We start from the raw sequence: 9,784 nt of genomic DNA on the forward strand, positions 1-9,784 counted from the left end.
TGTTTGGTCTTTTTACGTTCATAACGGGCATACCCACTGTGTGATTATAATCGTCGTCCATATTCTGTGTATATTGAGTCAATTATGATGATTAGATAAGTTTCTCAAAATAAAATGCACATGCAAAAAAACAACATGCGGCGAATCAAACTTCAGACAACTTTGAAAGATCTGTATTTGCTTATATACATGTACTTTGTTTCTTTTACACAGTGTTTACACATCTAATATTGCACCATGGTCAGGTATCAATTTTTGTATTGCGTCACAAGTATGACGCAGCTACGACGGAAGACCTAATCGTTGCTTGCAACGAGCTCGTCTCTAGTTTTTGTAGATGAATTACAAAAAGGCCTGGATCTTTTGAACTAGACTTGTAACCCTAACCATCAGGCCTGGATCTTTTGAACTAGACTTGTAACCCTCAACATAAGTTTTACAATGAAAATTGACCACCACTAGTAGGTGCCATGAGAATTGCGTCCACAAAGTAAGGGCCTCCAATTCTTTCGGGTCTGATGCTTTTTACTCACTATTACATAATTATATAAAAACAACACTGTAAAAGGTCGACACCTCTTGATAAACATATCACTAATATCGACATGAAAGATATACATGTATACGTCGGTCTTTGAATGTTCAATTTACTTAGTGTACAATAAGGTCTGGATCTTTTGACATACAGAGGGCATGCGTTCTTTTATCATAACTTTACACTCATAGTGCTAGACTCAAGGTCAAAAATATTTTGTTTTATCCAGAACAGATACTTATCATTCAGTGCTCGTTTTGTAAAAGTCTATCTCAAAGTTCTTGAAAAGATTTTTTGTGACCCTTTCTTTTGATCTTATTTTCCAATATATCTGCCCTTGTTCATGGAACAGACTCTTTTTGGGGGGAATATATAAAAGCCCATTGGAAGCTTTGTGCTATATTTTATCAATATTTTGAAATATGGCCCTCTTTTCAAAAAGTATTGCAACTGAATCAATGTCAGAAGTTGGAGGATGACAGAATGTCTCATATTAAATAGAATATTTGGCTACGGCACATTTTCCAAAATATGAAAGTAGAAATCTATAGAATAAATGCATATTAAACATTTAAATATATATGTATGTATAAAACAACTCGAAATTTCATCAAAAATTATTTTCATTTTATTTGCACCTTTCCAAACTAACTTTCTTAAACATGTCAAAACACTTGTGAACACATACCTGTATAAATTCAATTTAAAAAGCACTTATTTGTAAATCTACCAAATAGAAGTAAATAATCTGTAACACAAAAGCTATCTGAAAAATAAAAAAAATAATAAAAAGATAAAGTAGTTAAATTATAAATGACTATTTGCAGAAGCTGTTTAAAGCATCTGAGCAAGGTCCATGAATACTATGCAGGTATGTTAAGGTTTCCCAAATGAGTTCACAACGATGTGTAGAAAATAATTTGTTATTCAAATATGTCATTATTAACTTCGAAGTAACAATCGACTTTCTTTACAATATTTCTAAGACAGTGAATCGTAATAAGTGACTATTCGTGAGCATAAATAAATCCGGTTGTTCTCTGTTATCAATAAGCGATTCTAAATTTCAATACAAGTGATACTTAATTTCATATTATCAATATTTAGTATCAAATAATCAGCTTTGTATTAGGTAAGTGACTATTTCTAAAATAGTGAGTTGGAGGCTCCACCTGCTACGTGTACACTAATGAATGGAGGTATTTAATGCATCTACAAATCATGCGATATTAGGATAATTTGCATGAACTTGGGAGAGAACATAAGTATCAGTATGACTCATGCAGGGGGAAGTCTGGCCCAATTTTGTGTAATTCGAGCTTAAAAAGTACCTAATTTGAAGGATAGGGCACAATGTTTGGACGAGGAATCACCTATATCATATTACCGGTGTATGAAAATCATTAACGATCTTAAATAAAGTCTTACTGCTTTTAAATAGAAATACTGAGTTTAGTTTTATTAGACAGTTTTGTATATCATATGAAACAAAGTTGTATAATAATCATAAGTAAAGGACAAGAGCGTACAAGGCCTGACAAATCCCCCCGTAACCAGGATTTTGAAATGGCATATGAACATATAAAACAAATCTTTACATTTGAAAGTGTACACCAGGACATGTACATGTATGATATAGAACTGCATTTTCTGACAAATAAATAGTAAACATTAATACATGCACTTGGTATTTATTTCCTTTGGTTTATTTGTTTGCTTTCTAATCATTACAGCATGATCTCTTATCTGTGCTAGCGCTATTTCTATCCGACACTGAGTGTAAAATGAACATTACGCAATAATTGTCATAATACAAATGGTATTAGATATTTTTTACATAATAGCCCAATAAAAAGGCAAAAAATGTTTTACTTAAAAGCAAATGAATTTTATATAAAACGCCGTTTAACGTTTCAAGCACCCTCTCAATCGAGAAGAATGGGGTGCAAGCCTCCGCCTATCCTAGTGAGCTAAGTTGACACATTAGGGCATATGTGAATAAATTTAACTGCTTGACAATATTTAATACAGTAAAACTTTTTTGGTGAAACCCACGAATTTGGCCCATTATGGGTCTAGACTTCATTTTGAAAAATCAATAATAAAATTCATTAAAAACTTATTCTTTAAATAAAAGTACTTTTAGGGTGGAGACTGGACCCATTCATACCTAAATTTTTGCAATTTAGAACAGTGAATGAACCAAGATTTTGGCATATAACGATGTGCAGCTTTATTTGGAAATCTATAACTGTCGTGTTTGTAGAACGAAAGCACAATATTGGCTTTCATCCTGAAATTTATACTAAAAACAATGCATACAAACCAAAAATTAATATTCAAACTTCAATTGAAATTCTTTCGTCTCCATTGCTTCAAGTGGGGGATATACAACGCCTTGTACGCCCCTGTTCTTTAATACGTATCACATTCTATCGCACCACTTTAAAATACGCATATAATATCGTACCTTATTATATGATACAATATTGTATCACATTATACATTACAATGATATGTCTTGATACGGAACTGCATCATATAATATATTATTTTGTAATACTCATATACTTATATTTGCTAATATGCGTACATAAATGAATATATAGAATAGCGAAACGTTTAATTCTGTGTGAACATTTTAATGATTTCATAATGATTACCGCACATGCTTATCACATGCTTATCACTTGAGAGTTGCATTATTGTAAACATTAAAACACGATTATTTTAATAATTTTCAAGGGTTTGCCTATTTCAAATGTAAATATAAGTTATAATCAGCATTATTATAATTTCATGTTAAATACTAAAATCTGATTGGTTTAGACGCAGTTGGTAATCCGTTCAATTACCCTGAGCGTTAGCAACACACTTGGCAACGGGTAACCCAACGAATTGCTACATGCGCGTAAATTATGCGCATATACCGATTGCCATAGAATTCACTTCATTTCTATTTAAAAGGAGTAAAATTTTCTTTAAAATTAAGACATTCATTATAATACAATAAATAGCGCCCATTTGGGAGGGTAACTGTTGACAAACCCCTCGAAAACCATTGTTTACCCCCGCTTCGCGTCGGTTGACAATGGTTTTCTCGGGCACTTATTATATAACGTTAAATAAAATGTTCACCGGGATATGAACTCAGTTGGTACGTAATCAAGTCTTCCGAGAAGCCCTTTGGGCTTCACAGGATATGATCACGTGACAAACCAGGTCCGATAAAAAATTTCAATTGCTGTTTATTTCTTAAATATTATATTATTTTACAATACTACGTTATATTATTCAAAATTGTATCATATAACACAATACTGTATCATATCATCCAATACAATAATATAGGAATCATTTTATATAACAACAAACTCATCTTTCAAACACGTTTGATTGAGGTACTTAGGACAATTGTTTTAGCATCCTTGATAATGAAGAGATCATTCTCTGTTTCTGAAGCAAGCCGTATGTATCAAATTCAAAGTTATATGATCAATATAAGTTTGTCAGGACAGCTGTTCTCCAGATATCAAACCTACATTCGACTACTCAAAAAATCTACACGTGCTCCATTATAATAACCTCCGGAATCCGGAAAATATGGTTCAGATTTAGCATCCATACATGTTGAGTGCATCAGTATCAAAACCTGCATCATTTATACAAAGTTGATAAACACTAAACCAAAAACTAAGATGTGTCCATCAAAGGGCATCTGCTCCAAAAAAAATTAACCAACTCCAAAAACCTTAAATGTATCATCATTCAGCATCTGAAACCTATGGCTCAGATTAAGCATTTGATCCTGTCAACTGCATATCTATCATCAGACACACCTGTCATGCAAGTATGGTGGAGTTAGGACCAGTAGTAAGTAAGATATAGTCATCAAATGGCACCTGCTCCAAAAACTTTGCTCTGCTCTTAACATTTTTAAAGCCAACATCCAGAATTCAAGTTCCAGATTCAGCATCCAAGTCTTAAAAGTTCATTAGTTTGTCCAGATGCACCATCCATGCAAGTTTGATGAAGGTAAGTTAATTAATAATTTAGATACAAGACCTGCACCACAAACTTTTACCACGTCCAGACGCCAACGGTATAACATAAGCTCCAGTCAACCTCGTGTCAGTGAGCTAAAAAAGTTTTGATTAAATGTCAATTGCCACTTGCCCCAATGGGATTTACATAAATCATTTGCAATGTTATGATATGCATGTGACATGATTAAGTACGATAATTAAAACGTTACTGTAGTGACGTCTATGATCAATACAGTATAATGAAAATTACAGCTTATAGTTTTGTTTAACATCTTTAATCTTCTCATGAAATACAGGACATTTTCATTTCCGCATCTTCAGCCTCTTTGCACACAGATAGCAACAGACTTGATGGCTCGTGCCATCGTGAATGATGCTGCCTGTTTTAGCTCTTCTCAAACACAGGCCATTTGGACCTTTCTACATGGCAAATTGCTGCGGTAGGTAAGCAGAGAATGTCGCAACTTGGTGTTCTAGACAAGTGGTTTACGACGGCATGGTGCCCTGGCTGTATGGACACACAATTGAGTAAAAGTTGTCCTTAAACTTCTTGGTAGAGTTCATGTCTTGAGTGTGACAACTTCAACATCTTAGCAGAATTCGATGGAGAATGCATCTTCCATTTTCGTTCGCCAGACTGGACGAATCTTCAAGCAGAAGATACAGTGGCGTTGAAGGGGTTTGTTCTTTATACCTCATTCACATTCCAAGTGGAACTGAAATAAAACAAAAATGTTAAATATTCACTTGTTTGTTATATTAGGTTGAATCACTGGCATGGGATACCTCCATATTGTGACATAAAACGCTTAAATTAAGTAAAATATATACATATATATATATATATTTCGCAGGTTTCTAATTTAAAGAAAGTGACTAATTCCCTGCAAAGGGTTGACCTTTTGTACCGCGTGCATGTTGCACCATCACATGTCAGAAACTTACTGGTGTATAGTTGACAATGTTCAATCCACCTACTTTTCATGTTATTTTACCTCCCATCTGTAACTTGCAATTTTACTGTGTAAAGTCAACACAACAGTCATAGCCGCAGGTTTTCGCATTTTACTTCTGATTCTCATGTACCTAACATATGGGGCCTACATATTGCATATCAATTTCAACAAGTGACACCCCTCTAACTAATGATAATCATTAAAAATCATTTCATGAATTTTAGCAACACTCATAAGCCTTCAAGTACAGCAACTTTCAATTTTACAAAAATATTGACGGGTACTTTATCCGAAACTGTCCCTTGCTTCCTTTAACTTACACTAACATTCTCTGAAAAGTCATCTTGTCTTAAAATTGAAAAGCTTATCCTGTTCTGAGAAAAGGGACACCACATTTTGCCAATTCCATTGAGGTTTAAGAAAAATATGGCCATTTAAGTGAACCCACCATTTCCACTTTCCTCTATTTAACAGAGATTCATAGGGCTCCCCATAAATAAAGCATCTTTATCTAATCTTTTAGAGGTCAATTGTTGTTCAACCTCCTTAAAAAATAAACCTTATTTAATACTACAAACATCTACTTGATATTATCATGATAAAAGCATCACATCACTTAAAAATACCATTACATGTATACCCTCCCCCTATCTTTTGATTTTCACAAGAAGCATTAGTTTGAACACTTTTACCTAATTTTCTGAAACTTATGGCAATTTCCTTGAGTCATTTTCACACATAATAGAAAACAACCATCACTGATATCTAAAATTGATCTCTTTTGGAAAATGGATGATTTGTAGCATTTTTATTCACAAAAAGACATGCCGCCCTACATCTGATTTCTTGTTTTCATGAAAAACTAAGCCTAAAATCATATTTAGTGGATATCTTATATAGTCTGGTTTCTCCTTTTAACTTTGCTAAAATAGTAAGACCTACATGTGTGATTTCTGCTTTTAATTAAAATGAAATTCAACCACACATGGGTACCTGGGGACGGATGAGAATTCCATGAAAAAGGTTCAAATTTTTCTACATTTTTGATGCATATATACAATGAAACGGTACAAATATGTTGTTTTTTGTTCATTTCAAGAGTAATTATCATACAGATGTTATTTCAAGGTCAAATGTACATTTACATATCCTACATGTAATGGTAATGGAGTCAACTGGAAAGAGGGGGTGGCTTTTTCAATTCTGTATAAATACATCTAAAATATCATTTATGGATAGGAAGGAGCAAAAACTTGATTTTTTTGACATATTGTATAATTTGATAACTGCATCTGTCTACATGTAAAGTTCAGTTGAAATAAAAATATGCTGTTTTAAAAAAATTCGGTCATATAAGTCAGGTGGCTTAATGTTATTTCATAAAATCAGACAGTGAAATGGCTGCAAATTCATAAATTTAATGATTCAATTGATCAAAACTGTTTTAAAGTATTTATTCTTATCTCATTAATTAACTGAAGCCTATTATTAAATCGCACCAGGGTATGAAATACCTACTCTCTAATCCAATTTACTCTAGTGGTGGTCATTCTACACATTCAAGAGGGAGTTACTCCCCTTGAATATTTTTGGTAATAAATCATGTAATGACATCTACAGCCAAAAAATTCATCCATTTTCACAAAATATATTACTTATGGTACAAAATCCACTCAAAATTACACTGAAATGAAAAATCTGAAAATACCATGTTGTCTTGAAGGTGGCACAGGACAGTTTTTTTTTATACAATTCATTGTAGCCAGGGGATGCGTGTCTTCGGAACTCTGTAACTAGAATTTCCTCAGTTCCCATTCAGGTCAAATACCTTTAATTCACTCTTTATAAGGCCAATCACCAATTTCTGAAGAAAATTACTAGTCAAAACCTGTAAAATTCTCTACATATTGGTTTTTATTAGATTTTAACCCTTTCATATTTTGCTAATTTTTCAGCTTTTTAGACCTCCCCCAACTAATTCCCTGCAAAGGGTTGACATTCCGTACCGCGTGCATGTTGCACCATCACACGTCAGAAACTTACCGGTGTAAAGTTGACAATGTCCAATCCATCTACTTTTCGTGTTATTTTACCTCCCATCTGTAACTTGCAATTTCACTGTGTAAAGTCAACACAACAGTCATAGCCGCAGGTTTTCGCATTTTACTTCTGATTCTCATGTACCTAACATATGGGGCCTACATATTGCATATCAATTTCAACAAGAGACACCCCTCTAACTAATGATAATCATTAAAAATCATTTCATGAATTTTAGCAACACTCATAAGCCTTCAAGTACAGCAACTTTCAATTTTACAAAAATATTGACGGGTACTTTATCCGAAACTATCCCTTGCTACCTTAGGATGCTTCCACACAAATTTTCCTGACTGGTTAGTTTCTGAGAGGAAGATTTTTAAAGATTTACTCAATATATTCCTATGAAAAAATTCGACCCACCATTGTGGCCCCACCCTATCTTTAAAAGGTCATGATTTTCACAATCTATACTACCTTAGTATGCTTCCACACAAGTTTTAGCTTTCCTGGCCAATTGGTTCTTGAGAAGAAGATTTTTGAAAAGTTCTTAATTTTTTTTCAATAATTCCTAATTATCTCCTCTTGAAAAAAAAGGTGGTCCTTAGTTTTCACAACTTTGTATCCCCTTTGCCTAATAATGCTCTGTGCCAAGTTTCGTTGAAATTGGCCCAGTGCTTCTGGAGAAGATGTTGAAAATATGAGAAGTTTACAAACAGACAAGCAACAGACAAAATGTGATCAGAATAGCTCACATGAGCTTTCAGCTCAAGTGAGCTAAAAATCCAGTTATACATTAGTACCCGACACAATTCATGCTTTTCACAGAAAGCCACTCAACAGCTATGCACCAGAACCTCAGGCGATTGAAACTGTCTATATAGAAGCATCATTCCAAATATTAATAAGTACACTGGGTTATTGCTTTAGTCCACTGAAAGGAACTTAACAGGTATATACCTGGTATTAATCTGTACCCTAGGCTATGGATAGCTCTATTGGGTGAAAAATAACAGCTACAAATTAGTATTTTTGGCTACTGATACTGTCACTGAGAGCAACTTAACATCAAAATTAGTACCCTAGGTTATTGGTAGTAGTCTCTTGAAAGCAACACAGCAGCTGTACATAAGTATAACTTACCTCTTGATATCCGCTTTCTGGTAAGAACATAACCATTGTACCATAGTAAACTTAGCTTTTCCTATGTTCACCATGACGACCTAGCTTATTGATATGGTCCACTGAGAGAAACATAATAATTGTAAAATAGTGCACTAGGCTATTGATATGATTCACTAAGAACAATATTATTTCAAAATTTTTAAAAATGCACTCTCTTTTTCTACAATTTTGAGGTTTCTCCCCTTTGAATAAAGATCGGTCTTTCATTTCTGCAATTTATACTTGCCTTCCCATAAGGATGGTTTGTGCCAATTTTGGTTGAAATTGGCGAAGCGGTTTTACAAAAGAAGTTCAAAATGTTAAAAGTTAAAAGACGAACAGACGGACAATGGACAAAATGTGATCAGAATAGCTCACTTGAGCTTTCAGCTCAGGTGAGCTATAAATCAAAACTGAAGTAATGAAAACAAACCACATTTTCCACAGAGATTCAAAACTGTTACAAATGAGGAAATAGAGAAATTTTTCGACTCCAGGCAAGCAAAATCAACAAAAAGAAATACAGCATGGGGATTTTTCAAGGTAAATGTGTTTGCAGCAATTTGACATTTGTATAAAAATCTTTAAGGGTCAAGATTTGTTGCAGAATTTACACAACCAAACACAAGACCCCCAAACGTTACACAATGTCAGTCTCTAAAACACAACTCACTCCTTTTAGATTGGAACATGGAGATCTATGGTTCTGTACTAATGGTGCAACATTAGACCTGCAAACAGCAAATGTGTCAACTCTTGCCAGTCATCTCTCGTGATTTTATTGTGAAGCCAGCCCCAAAGAAAAAGTTGATGATGATGTTTAGCCTTTGTACCACAAATATCAAAGGAGCAATAAATCGCCATCTTGCTGACATTCAGAGAGATGTAAATATAGTCCATGACAAGGAGTTCAGAACAGCCAATGGAATCTTGGATGGTTTCTTTAAAGAGCGAACCTGACTTGATCTGTCAAAACCAACATCACACAAAGATATTATCGAGATACATGATCTGCAGAAGATTTATAAATACCTCCAAGGTGC

At 33.9% G+C, this 9,784-nt stretch overlaps 1 long non-coding RNA gene across 3 annotated transcripts; it reads left to right on the forward strand.

The window, feature by feature from the left end:
* The first annotated feature begins 3,783 nt into the window (after positions 1-3,783).
* On the forward strand, positions 3,784-9,574 carry LOC117692308 (uncharacterized). Of its 3 annotated transcripts, none has more exons than XR_010714176.1 (4): positions 3,784-5,021; positions 5,139-5,260; positions 9,189-9,284; positions 9,424-9,574. It is a non-coding gene; the product is annotated as an uncharacterized lncRNA (long non-coding RNA). The 3 variants fall into 3 exon arrangements; XR_010714175.1 differs by having other exon boundaries at positions 3,785-5,025; XR_010714174.1 differs by having other exon boundaries at positions 3,793-5,260.
* The last annotated feature ends 210 nt before the right edge of the window (positions 9,575-9,784 follow it).

Source organism: Magallana gigas, chromosome 5 (genome assembly GCF_963853765.1).
Source record: "Magallana gigas chromosome 5, xbMagGiga1.1, whole genome shotgun sequence".
Classification (NCBI taxonomy): domain Eukaryota; kingdom Metazoa; phylum Mollusca; class Bivalvia; order Ostreida; family Ostreidae; genus Magallana; species Magallana gigas.